The following is a 13448-nucleotide window of genomic DNA, read 5'->3' on the forward strand; positions in this document are numbered from 1 at the left end:
TATACCCCTAGAACCCCTATTCGCACTTTTAACTTACATAGCAAAATTATGTGAGGAATAACAAGAATCACAATGTTCTAACCAAGGACAACTCGATATAAAGTGCATTGCAAGAATTCAACTGAGAGTTTATTGGACATGAATTACTCAAACTAGATTATATCAGCAGGTAGAGTCATAACTGGCACACCAGCAAATATGGATATAGGCCTCCTTGCCACAAAGATCACTTGTACCTCAAGTTACAGACTCGATTGAAGGATAACCCACTGGCTGCACTTCTGCTTCTTTGATGGGAATGCTACATTGCCCATTGTCCACCTTCCTAATTCCCAGATCAGAGAACCGCCTATCCATAATCCTTCTATCTTATCTGGATTTAGTTTCAATTTGTTGACTGTCATCCAGTCCATTACTGCCTCCAGGAAACTGTCAAGCATTTGCTCAGTCTCTCCTAACTCAAGTGGAAAGGAAAGATAGACTTGAATGTCATCCAGAACTCTAAATATCTTGATGACAACCCAGCAGCTTTGTGTAAATATGTTCTCTATTGGTGATCCTGCAGGTGAAAATGGAATAACCATAACTCAGTATGACTGATTTCCAAACCACTGGGCTGCTCCAGCAATGTGCCATGATCAATAGTCTCAAAGACTCTAAGAGATTAAGAAGAATAAATAAAGTAGCATTCCTCATATTTCTCTTCTTGTAAAGGTTGTATAATATTAACTTTTCTGAATGATACCTAGGCTTACAGATAAGGTCGCAACTCCTAGGTTTTCAAAATACCATATACTGTACATGTGAAGCATGGAGAATGCAATTTACTAGAAAGAAAGTTTGCTAGAGTGCCAGTTTGGTGTAAAGGTTAAGGTGCTGCCTCGAAACCAGGAGACTGTGAGTTCTAGTCCTGCCTTAGGCCTGAAAGCCAGCTGGGTGACTTTGGGCCAGTCACTCTCTCTCAGCACAACCTACCTCACAGGATTGTTGTGGGAAAGACAGGAGGCAGGAGTATCCAAAGTCCATAGTTAGGTAAAATAAATGTTAGACTGTATCTTAGCTTTTTGGTTGTTGTTGTTGTTTAATTTATTTTTGTTGTTTGACTTTGACCTGAGTGCTCTGTGGTTAGAAATTATAAACCAAATTAAGTACAAATGTAGATTTCTACATGCGTGATCTGAAACCTTGATCATCCGGCAGACGCTTATGCACGTAGAAGTCCACGCATACAGCTATCCTTTGCAAGCATTGGTACCTAATACTTGGATATTGGGAACAGCCCATTCAAGGGCTGAAGGCTGAAACACCCAAACAGAATCACTCAACTCTCTTCCCTTCAGGTTTATGAAGTCCTGAATGAACAATGCCATTTTGGCCACATAAGAATTACAGAATGAAAACATTACAACTATATAACACCAATAAGGAATCTGCTAATAAATAATTCTGGAATGAAATCCCAGACTGTATGGGATTTCTACTGATCTACACATTCCCAGCCATCACCAGCTGCCTCTAATCTCCTATTTTATTATCAGGCATTTTGGGGTTTGGGGGGATTGTTTTGTTTTTACATTTACAAATTTAGTACTTCTGGATACCTAGGCAGCTGCCTAATGATACTGAAAGAAACTATTGCCTGGTTTTTAATTCTATTTTGCTTCCAAACTAATAGGCACCCAACAGCTGAATTGGCTATTGGAGTGACTGATGAATGTGTTCAATCAGAGAGACACATGGACAAACAAAATGTTTTACACTATTCCCCTCCAATCCCATTTTAAAGACATGTACCCATCATTATATCTTGCGGCTGTGGAATTTGCAAACATTTCTCCAGGTTTGGAGCAGAAATGCCCTACGATTCTATTTTCAGTCCATGTTAGTTTCACATACATTCATTCTTAAATCTATTGCAGCTGCTTCTAAGTCAATTCACTTTTTTAAAAAGTCACACATTTTCTTTTTCTTTTTTTCCTTTTCTTCACAAAAGGCATATTTTGAATGCTGCTTAACCTAAACACATTTTTTTCTGAGCATTGCAGTAAAAAATGCACTGAGCATTTTTTGCGTGCTTAAACTGTATCATAAAGAGGAGAACTATACTAAAAATTTGAAGTGTATGAAAGCTAAGAATAATTTTAATCTATATTTAGTCCAGGAACTGCTGATTTCAAAGTGATGAACATTCTTGAAGCATTCCTCATTCAGAGGTAGAATGCGTTTGAATGCTGATATTATCCACAAACCATCAGGAAGAGAAGTTGCATTTCTGCCCTGTTTGTTAGTTTCTAGAAACTATCTGGCTAGACATGTTAGAAAGACAATAGACAGATGGATCTCTGGCTTAATTCTGCCATGCTGTCTCATGGAAACTTAATTCTGAGTTCCAATGAAAATAGGAAATAAACACAAGTAGTTAATACAGAATTAAGGCTTACCTGAAAAAAGTCTTCAGATACAAGAAAGATTTTTCCAGTGCATCCATGACTTTGAAAAGGCAAGCTGATCCGTCTTAAATACTAGGAGTGAAAACAAAAGTACATATTTTGCACAATACAGAAATGTGAGCAGGAGGAGTTTAGGCACTGTCTGGTATAAATCATCATTTCTTAGAAAGGTGGACATTCAGTTTGTTCTTTGTTGTGCCTTCAGAAATCAAACTTGTTCTTAATAATTTCTCTTGTTATATATGAAATGATATGTTAGCTTTCCAACTCGGTGATTATTTCCAACACTGTTATTTAGAATAACAGGCGGCAACTTCTTTCTCTATAAAAAAAAAAAAAATTTAAAGGGTTCAGTTCCAAAATGTGAAGCAGCCACATTGTCCCTATCATTAAACATATTTTAAATGATATGTTTGAAAGCAACTGGCATCCATCAGTAAAACAGTTGGTAAAAAGTAGAGGGGGATCTGAATACAGAGTATTTAGTGAGTTCATATCTATCAAGAAATTCCCCCTATTGTTTTCTTCACTGAGCAATATTATCAAAACTATACACCATAGTATATGTTTCAGAGCTAGGCAGCAGTCTGGATTCAAAGAGGAAAAGGTGATTTGGAACATGTGTGGGCTTCCTTATCACACCAGTGCAAGCCCAGGGGACACGAAAAGAAGGACACAAGGAACACAAAAGAAACTCAATGGGCTGAATTTTCTGCTGCAAAACTATAGATATGGCCAGGGTAACACCAATATTCCTCAGTCCTCCCTTTCAAATTGAGTGTGCAGATAAGACAGTATCAATATACCTCTAGATCCCAACTGTTAAATTTGATTCTGAAGAATACCACATTGGCCACTAAGTGTACAAGGTGGATTAATACGGTCATGGTCTCTTCTAAGAGAAATAATCCAGAAGGGCAAACACATTTTAATGCCAAACTAGATGGCATGGATCCACATAATCTATTTCCTGTTAACGGGCCTGATCCCAGAGAGTTTCTTATGAAGTAGCTATACTATTGCCTCCCATGCTAGAATTATTTCATTTCACCTAGACATGTTAATCACCTCTTTGACCTATCCAGTCCATCTCGGTGTAATTAACCACACTGGGAAAGGTCACATACTCTACATTTCATTCACATCCTTGGCCCACATCACCTGATAATATACCATTCAGAGGAGTTATCCTTTTACAAGGCTACAATCAGACAAAAAAACATAGGAAGGATACATGAATTCAGGTAACAAGGAGGTTTAGAAAACTAGGGTGAAATTATTATCTCTGTACATGCATTCATTAATCCTTGGAACCAAAGTCAATCACCATAATAATCTTTTCCCCAATCATGGCATTCAGATGACAGGCCTGTGATTATCACAATGTTCAAAACAGTACTTTTCAGCATTAAAATCAAGCTCATTTCCTCTTACATATTATTCCTTTACCTAACATATCCTTGAATGAACTGGAAATTGGGCAGCCATGTGCTCTAATTTAGACAGAAGAGCTCTCTATGTGAACAGCTATCTGTCGACTGGCCTCCATTTGAAGCCTTATCCTATTTGATAGAGTGCTCAGGCTAACATTTGTTTAAGAATAATGAACCATAAGAAGATATAATAGAGGTCCTGAAGTTCCCTATCACAGCGAGCACCTGGATAGCTGATTTAGCACACATACAGAGGGATAATATGATCACAATTTTCCCCACTCTGATGGAAAGTATTACATTTGTATTTAAATTATACTTTCCAAATGTGCACTTATGCATATAACTTAAGGTGCAATGGAAAGTTTGAACCTGGTGCCTGAAGGCTGTCAGGGTCTGGATGGAGTGAAATAGACTCATACCGAATCCCTCCAAGACTGGGTTGCTTTTCATTAATCAGATTCAGAAACATTGGCCATGGTAGTTATTCCAGATGGAGATGTACTCCTGCTGAATACAGTGGTTTGTGAACTGGGAGTCCCTCTGGACTTGCAGCTACTGCTTAAATGGCAGGTGAAGGTTTGGCCAAAGTGGCCTTTGACTAGCTTTAGCTGGTGTGCCAGTTATGATCCTATGGAAGTAGGAGGCCTTGGTGATGGTAACTTATGCTTTGATCACCACTTAGATTACTGTAATGTGTTTCACATGAGACAGCCTTTGGCAATGACCCAGAAGCCAAATCCAGGCCTCTTGTTTAAATTACTCCTAGTATAGACAGCATCCTCCCTTCTATCTCCTATTAGTGCCTCATCTTCAGAGGAAGGGCAATCAACCACTTCCCAGTCTAATGGGGAATAAGAATTAACAGAGGTGGATTAATAAGTGGAGAGGGAGAAGAAGAAGTAGACTTATATGCAGTGTCCTTAAGCTAGAATAAGTCCTTTATCTTTGGTTGCCAAAAATCATTGCAGCCTGGTTTTGTTTGGGATTTCCTCTCTGCTGAATTTCCAGCTTGTGCTTCCCTTTGATCTTTCCTTTCAGATTCTTTTTTGTTCCTGCTTCATAATTTCACATCCTCGGTTAGCATTTGAAATTGTGTACAACACTCTAGGATCCCAGGAAATCTTATTTCTAATTACTAAAAAAATTAAAAATCATTTAGATATTAATTCTAATTACTAAAAAAAAAGTTATAAAAATAAAATAAAAATAAAAGAGATGAGGAATTGAATAAAACAAAGAAAAATACTAAAATTACTTGATTAAAACTAGATAAAAGAACTAAAATGAATAGAAAATCAGGATCTCATTAAAGAGCTGTCACTCTGTCACCATCTTGACAGTCCTCCCACTGGTTACCAGTAGGCTTCCAAGCCCAATTCAAAGTGCTAGTTGTAATCTATAAGCCATAGTTGATTCTACATGTCTGGTGAGAACGCTACAGGAAGGTCTGGTGAAAATCTCCAATCCACATAAATGATCTTATAAATAAATAATCACATGTGCAAAATTCTAAGCAAATATGTATCTTTTTGAGCCCATTTTTTGGTGCTTAATTTCCAATCCTTTTTTGGCATAACTTTTTTCATGTAGTATATAAGTGGACATATTATCTGAAAAAATATCTTTAATAGGAAAGCACTAGTTTTTAAGAATGGAAAACATGAGAACAAATTTTCAGAAAGTTGAATTCTAGGCAGAATAAGTGCTTTTTCTGCACTTTGGTAAACTAGGGACACACTAATTCTATACCCCTAAAATGTACAATGATGTACTATGCTTGATTTTTTCTGAGCCAATATTTTACATGTTTGCTTTCATAATACTTATAGGTCACTACCATGTTCCATTCAGGCTCAGTGAATCAACTGTTTACCAATGTAGCCTCCCCCATTCTTCTCTTTTTTGTGTTAGTCAAATGCCTGCTGCAGACTTTTTAGAGTCCCCAACATGATACTGTGAGTAACAGTATTAAAGAAAGTGAATGATTAGCAAGAAATACTCAAAACCTAACTCTGCTGGTTAGGATATACAAGTAAACGATACATTCTGTATGCTAGGCTATACAAACACTATATTATTTCCACTGATGGATGAAGAGTGTGAGCTGAAACAATTGTTGTAATGAATGCAAGAGTGCAGGAAAGAAAAATGTTGTGTATCTGTACTTCCAAAAAGCCAGCCAGTAAATCTGTGGAAGAAATTGTTTGAACAAATACAATAGCCACATTCAGATAAATCTCCACTCCCATGATTTGCAGAATTAGGAATAAATAGCAGTAATCTTGAACCTGAACATCCTCCCCTATTCTTGTCCCACATATTAGAAGAAATCAGAAACTTCTACTTTTGTGTAACAACAAAGCATTATAGCCACAAACTATGATTTGTATAAACTTCATCCAACATTCTGACCCAAGATTTGGACCTAGTTGGAATCCCGTTTAGGGGCATACAGTGATAAAGATTACGTGCCATCAAGTCAGTGTCGACTCATAGCAACCATACAACCTGGTCTTTCAGGTTTTCCAATGGTGTACTCATCACTGCTACAATTAAGTTCATCCACTTTACAGGGGCATGCAATAGTTGATTAAAATAATTTGCTGCATTTGGACAAAAAAGCAAATTAGTTTATCACACCTGAGAAGCTTATGAACTCCCTTTGCATATATTCTATTTGCATACCGTGGAACAAACATGTGAAAAAGGAGTGTATGACATGCACTTATGCTTATGACAACCAAGGATGCACTTAAAAGGACTGATTTAACCTCCAACTTTTCTTTGACTGGCTAATTTTATTATAAAAATAAAAAGCACCACTGGGTCAGGTGAGCAGCACATCTAGTCCAGCATTCTGGGTTATCCAGCTAGCTGCCAAACATACAGAAAGCTCACAGACATGAATAAGATGGTCATTGTTCTCCACTATTATGCCCTAGCAGCTGGTATTCAAGGCATGCCACCCATAATTCTGGAGGTAATTCACAGACATCAAGACTAGTAGCCACTGATTGCCTGGTCTTCCATTAATTCACTTCTAAAATCATCTAAACTAGTACCTTCACCACATCACTTGGCAGTAGTGTGTGTGGGACTTCAAGTCAGTGTTGACTCCTGGCAACTGCCTGAAGTTTTGTTGGCAAGATTGTGAAAGTGTTTTGCCATTGCCTGCTTCCTAGGGCTGAGAGGGTGACTGGCTCAAGGTCACCCAGCTGGCTTCATGCCTAAGGCAGGACTAGAACTCACAGTCTCCCAGTTTCTAGCCTGGTGCCTTAACTGCTACACCAAACTTGCTCCCTAAAATCATCTATACTGGTAGCCTTCACCATATTACTGGGCAGTAGAGGCCATAGTTTAACAGCACTGTATAAAGAAATACTGCAGTTTCTTCTATTGTTCCTCAATTGCCTCACGTTCAGTTTTAATAAATGCATGATTTTACATGCCCTTGCCCACAGGAGCATGGCACTGAATGCAAAGCAACCCTTGCATGGGGAAGAGGCTGTCCATGTGGTGTGATGTCCTTCTGTTCTCCTTAAGAGACAGTAAATAGGGAAGTACCTTTGCAACCATAGCTTCTTGGATTCCTCAGGTCCACCGAAACTCGTCAGAATTAGTACTTCATTACTACTTTAGTACTATTGATAAGGGAGAACCAACACAATAGATAGACGCAATCTAAGATTGCTTACAACAATACTATACCCAAACAAGCCAGGTTGATCCATCAGAAACAGGCACACAAACTACAAGAATCCTGGTCAAGATAGGAAGGACAAGCTGCCATCCATAAAAGCCAGCTCACCCCACTCCCTTGTGTTAAAGCACTGATGCTCTTACCTAGTTTGGAAATGAAACATTTGCAAGAAGGAAACCGTGTTCAGCAAACACCAAGAACCCAATATTTCAACCCTGAGCTACACATATTCTCCACTATTGCTATTTCATTACTACCCTTAAACTTTGCAGGAATTATAGGATGGAATTTAATTAATTTATTAATCTTCACCTGCCATACATACCCTGAAGAGAAATGAGCACATTTTCAAGCTGTCAAAGGAAAGTCAACATCCTGGTGAACTGTGGCCAGGTTACAGTTCCCACAGAGTTACTATAAATGGCAGGAGTTCTGTCAGCTATTCTCTTGCTTGAAAAACTGACTGTGATTCTGCTACATAAATATGAACTCAGAATATTTTCAACTGAACACAAAGAGTTATCTTCACCATCACCATCATCTTAGTGTACTTCTTTTCTTTTCCATCTTGTGAAGACAGATCCAACATCAAACAGTGAAAACCATCCAGCAGATGGCAGCCTTAAACTATCAGAAACATTTTTGCTATACAGCAAGCAACCTTAATCCCTATAAAAGCAACTGCCATTATTCCATATGTATTCTTCCATAGGTATAATGCTGATCTGTTTTAAATCCTTAGCATTCATTCTGTCTGGCAGTATAATTTACTGATTTAGGAGTCCCAGACTTCTGGTACATTGGTTTTATCCTGTATGAGCATAGTACAAAGTTGACCAACATGGATTTAGCATGTGCCTGTGTATCAAAACACTTTATGCAATAAGCATTTTTTTTCCTCCTTCTTTCCTATTAGAATTAACTAATAATATAACAAACACGAGCCATGAGTCACATCAGATTTGGGTTGATTTCTACAAAGGTTGAGGCAGGGTTCTCAAATGCAAAACTGAGACTCCATGAATTGATAAATTAATTGGCGCAAACCTCCCCCCTTCCCCGCATGAATAAAACGAATAATTCCACTGGGGCAGGGACTGGGCAAGAAATAAATATAACACCTACTTTTAAATAATTACTTTTTAATATGCATGTCAAATGAAATCATAGAATCACACAACTGTATAAAATAAGATGGATAAAATCCTGAGCTTTACCAACACATACAACTTCTACAGACACTACAAAGTTATTCAGCCGTTATTTGGTGCATGTAATACCTCTACTCCATGAGCTGAGCTGCCTCAGTTGCCAGTGTGCTTCTGGATGCAATTCAAGGTGCTGGCTGTCACCTTCAAAGCCCTTCATGGCTTAGGACCAAGTTATCAGAGGGACTGTCTCTCCCCAGTTATATCTGCCCATCTGATCTGGTCAGGCAGGATGGGCATGCTTTGAGTCCCATTGGCTAGGGAATATCAGTTGGCAGGGCCTAGAAGACGTGCCTTTTCTGCCATAGCGTCTGTCCTATGGAACATTCTCCCTCTGGAGATCAGGAAGACCCCAACTGTGCTGGCTTTGTGTAAATCCCTAAAGGCCTGGCTCTGTGCCCATGCCTGGTACCCCACATGTGTGCAGGAACCTGTTTCTTGATTATTTAAGGGATTATGACAGTGTTGTCCAAACTTGGCCACTTTAAGATGAGTGGACTTCAACTCCCAGAATTCCCCAGCCAGCTGCTGGCTGGGGAATTCTGGGCGTTGAAGTCCACTCATCTTAAAGTGGCCAAGTTTGGACAACACTAGATTATGATGTGTGACTTATTCTCAGCTGCTATGTGTTTTAACGTTTGTATTATTGAAATTGTTCTTACTTTTTAAAATTTTGTTCGCCGCCCAGAGTCACTTGGTGAGATGGGCAGCCATACAAATAAAATAAATAAATAAATATAACTCAGATGTACTTTAAAAAATATTAAAATGGTGAACTACAAAAGAAAAAGTATACATTGAATGGTGATAATACAGTGAAAAGAAAAATTAAATACGTTATAACAGTTAAATGAACTAAGCATAACAAAAAAAAAAGAGAGAGAGAGAAAAATCCATCTGATAAGCATAAAGAACTTAGATATACTATTACATAACACACTGGTGGAGATGCCTGAGAGAAACAAACATATCTAACAGAAGTCAACCCGAGTATTGGTGGTCAGTGTCAGTTAAATGCCAATATCCAGTAATAATTTGTGACATGATCAATATGTGTCAGTTCTTATAATTTGAAGAAATTAGTTTGTTCATTTCAATTGTGTTAAAAATCCCAATCCATGAAATACATTACAATCAAAGCAAATTAAAAACTTTACATTTTTGACATAAAAACAGATGTTAATGGGTCAATGTAGAGAGTAAGGAAGATGACAGAAGTGTGCAAGAACTCTTACCTAGGCAAAGGGGCCAGGGTGGGGGGGAGTTGAAACATTCTTTCAGTCCTGGGAAACAAAATAATATTCAGAAGCAACTCAGGCAGAGCCTCCCTGATTCACTGGGGTATAAGAAGGAAGAGGAGGTATATCACAATCAGACTTGCAAGTTTATGTTATTATAGCTAACCTCAATAAAAGTAGTCTTAGCCTTCATGCGAGTTGATTCCTGGTCTGGTCTACCTAGTGGGGCTGACAGAAGGCGAGCATATAATTTCAGGAACAAGAACTTGTGGGTGAGAGGTACAGCTCCCCCCGCCCCCATCCTTGCCCCCATGTGCTTAGATTACCACCTTGGAGTCCTTCCCTAGTAGGGAGTGAGGATATGATTTAAGGAGCAGGAAGGGAAATGCTGGTAAAAAAACTTGTGTGAGTTATTACTGTTTTCTGAACTTTTCTGCCCACTGAAGTCTGGAACTTAGCCTCATGAAAGAAGACTAGAGAAGAGAAACTAGGAGGAGAAGGTCTTCATTCATATCTCATTTTTGCTTCATTTGGACCTTATCCTGTTTTCTGTATAATTATAATGATTCTGGATTTTAACACAGAGATAAATTAACATCAGAACTACTTTATTTTTTTTTACAAACATTAAACCATTAAACTCAGTTAGAAGAAGAAGAGGGTATTTTTCTGCCAGAGCCTCTAGAACAGTGTTTTTCAAACTTGGCAAGTTTAAGAAGTATAGACTTTAACTCCCAGAATTCTGGAAGTTGAAGTCCACACATCTTACAGTTTTCAAGTTTGAAAAACACTGTTCTAGAACTTGAAGCCAGTCCCCCATAATGATAGCTGACTAGGTCAGCCATTTTGGTCATTTCAGCACTAATAATTTATAGCACCTTCATGGCAATATTCAGCTATCCTTAATGTGATATAAAGCCTGTCCGAATTACTATTGTTTTGGCACAATGATGATTGGATGACTCTAGAAAATGCTATAAATTGATATTATCTTCATGTGACACAGCCACTAGGTAATTTTCAAATATTCAATATTTTTGGTCTAAGATATTTCACAGGATTATTGTGATGACAAAATACAAGGAAAAGCAGGGGAAAATTATCTTTATGCCACTCCAGAAAGAATGGAGCTCTGCCACAACTCCAGGAAGAATAACTGGATAGGAATATAATAAATGGGTAAACACTGAATTACTAGTAATAACTTTTCAGTTATGTATGATTTTCCCCATGACATAAAGATGCCGCTTGCCTATTTTTAAGGATCTCCCATTTTATTTGTAATAAAAGGCATTAAGGCATACCTCTGAACTTTTAGAAGCAAAAGTTCTTATTTACACAATAATCCCTTACAGAATTCACTGTCACAAAATGTAGGCTCTATCTTTTAAAAGGGGACTAGACAAATTGAATGCCTATTTGCCATTTACCTAAATGAACTTTCTGTGCTTGGGAGTAATCTATCTATGAATACCACACCAAAGGGAGGAATTACTGCTATCCTGTTCAACTATTCCTTACCAGGCTAGCTAAACTCTTTGAACTACAGCAGTGTTGTCCAAACTTGGCCACTTTAAGATGAGTGGACTTCAACTTCCAGAATTCCCCAGCCAGCATGAGTTGAAGTCCACTCATCTTAAAGTGGCCAAGTTTGGACAACACTGAACTACAGGAATGGATATATCTGCTGTTCAAGGCTTTCTTTCTCAGAATGATCAGGAGTAAGGCGTCACTGCATTCAGAGCTTTCTGGCTGATTTCACAGACTGATGAGATTGACTTTGGGCACAACCTGAGAGTCCCATTAAAGCGCTACACTTCTGTCAGCTGTCAGAAAAGGATGGGGACAGAAAACTTGCTGACTAGATCTCTCAGCTCTTTTTCACAAGAGTAACAAGGACAGTGCTGCCCTCTCTGTTCTCTGGGGTTGGTGAAGGAAAGTGATCGATGGCTTCCTCCAGCCTTGTTTGTCCTCTTACCAAGTACTGCCTGCTAGCAGGAAAACCACCACTAATTGGTCTCCTTAACATGGGGTGGGATGGTGGGGCAGGCAAGTGTTCAGAACAGTGTATTTAATCACCTGTCAAGTTGTCCAACACAGTTGTTTTGTGCCTGTTACTTGACAGCTGGACTATTTTGCATATGGATCTAGTGCTCTTCTGAAAGAGCCCTATTCCCAAGTAAAAAAATAGCCCAGCTGACAGATCACAAATGCAGTGCACCTGTGAGTCTGCAGCATGATAGAGAGTTGAACTTACTGTATGCTTATAAGGAGCGCATGAAAGACCTGACAGGTGGTTCAGATAGTTCCAATCAGGTATTATCTGCAGCTACCTCCACAGAAGCAAGGTATCCTGCAGTCCAAGCCAAAATGACCAAATCAATGACCAAAGATAGGGGCATGCCCGCAACATCTACAAGTAGCTAACAGAAGTTGGGCAGATATCATCTCTGGCCATGTCAGCAACCACATCAACAATGAAACATGCTACATAACAACCATGACAAATATTGTGATGGGTGAAAACACTATTTTAATACTAGAACACCTAAATATGATTTTAAGCTGCCTCAATTGTGAGCTGGGAATAAGATTAAGGCAACACTGTTCAGAAATTACATGAAAAGTTACTGAGACATGTATATACCATGATTTTGGGTACATGGGGACAAACCCTCAATGTATTAAAATCTATCTTCAGGCATTTAAAATGTGAGCTCCCCTGAGACTAAATAGGTGCAAAAAACAACAATTGAATTATTAGGGAGCTACATAAGTTCTCATACAAGAGAAGGCTCCATTAATTGAAACAATTACTCAGAGCAAAGATAGATAAAATATGCATGCTATAGATCTGTACCATGATCTATAAAATCTAAAAATTCTAAAAATAGAAAAATGTGGGTAGAAAAGTTTTTCTCCTTCTCATGCCATGTTAGCCATCAAGACTATCCAGAGAAGATTCAGGAACAATAAAAAGAAATACATCTTTACACAACTCGATTAAAGCATGCAGTTTGTTTCCATCAGATTTAATCTACCTGTCTGTCAGTCTGTTGAATATGTATGTGCCAATTTCATTATGAGGTCCACCAATTTAAAGGAGATTGGATTAATCTGGGCTACAAATGGCTCTAATTCTTGATGGCTTTCTACCTCCAGAATCACTAGCAGGCATTTTCTCATACCGGCTATGAAGGAATAACAGTAGAAGAGAGCTATCTTCCTTTTATCCATACTTTCCCAATGCATAATACACAGAAAATTAGATTAGATGAGCCTTTGGCACGATCCACCATGGCTTTTTTATGTTTTTATGGAAGAGCCATGCATTTCCCTTTAAGAACAATGAGCCAGGTAAGTCAAGCTACATCCCAAATTACAAAACCTTGCACTTTCCAACTATTAATAAGATC

General features: G+C 38.3%; 1 protein-coding gene across 2 annotated transcripts in view; it reads right to left on the reverse strand.

Annotated features, from left to right (window-relative positions):
• Positions 1-13448, reverse strand: part of OTOL1 (otolin 1) — a 76978-nt gene that overhangs the window by 38411 nt on the left and 25119 nt on the right. Inside the window, exon 2 of one of the 2 annotated variants that reach the window (XM_088131830.1) lies at positions 2442-2522. The exons of the other annotated variant lie outside the window; for it this stretch is intronic. The gene's annotated coding sequence lies outside the window, so the exon portion shown is untranslated. The remainder of the gene's footprint in view (positions 1-2441; positions 2523-13448) is intronic. 2 annotated transcript variants of the gene reach the window in all.

The sequence above is a fragment of the Python bivittatus genome, unplaced genomic scaffold, assembly GCF_059951505.1.
Source record: "Python bivittatus isolate LINGU-HERP-01145 unplaced genomic scaffold, Pbiv_v1 ctg000980_np1212, whole genome shotgun sequence".
Taxonomy (NCBI): domain Eukaryota; kingdom Metazoa; phylum Chordata; class Lepidosauria; order Squamata; family Pythonidae; genus Python; species Python bivittatus.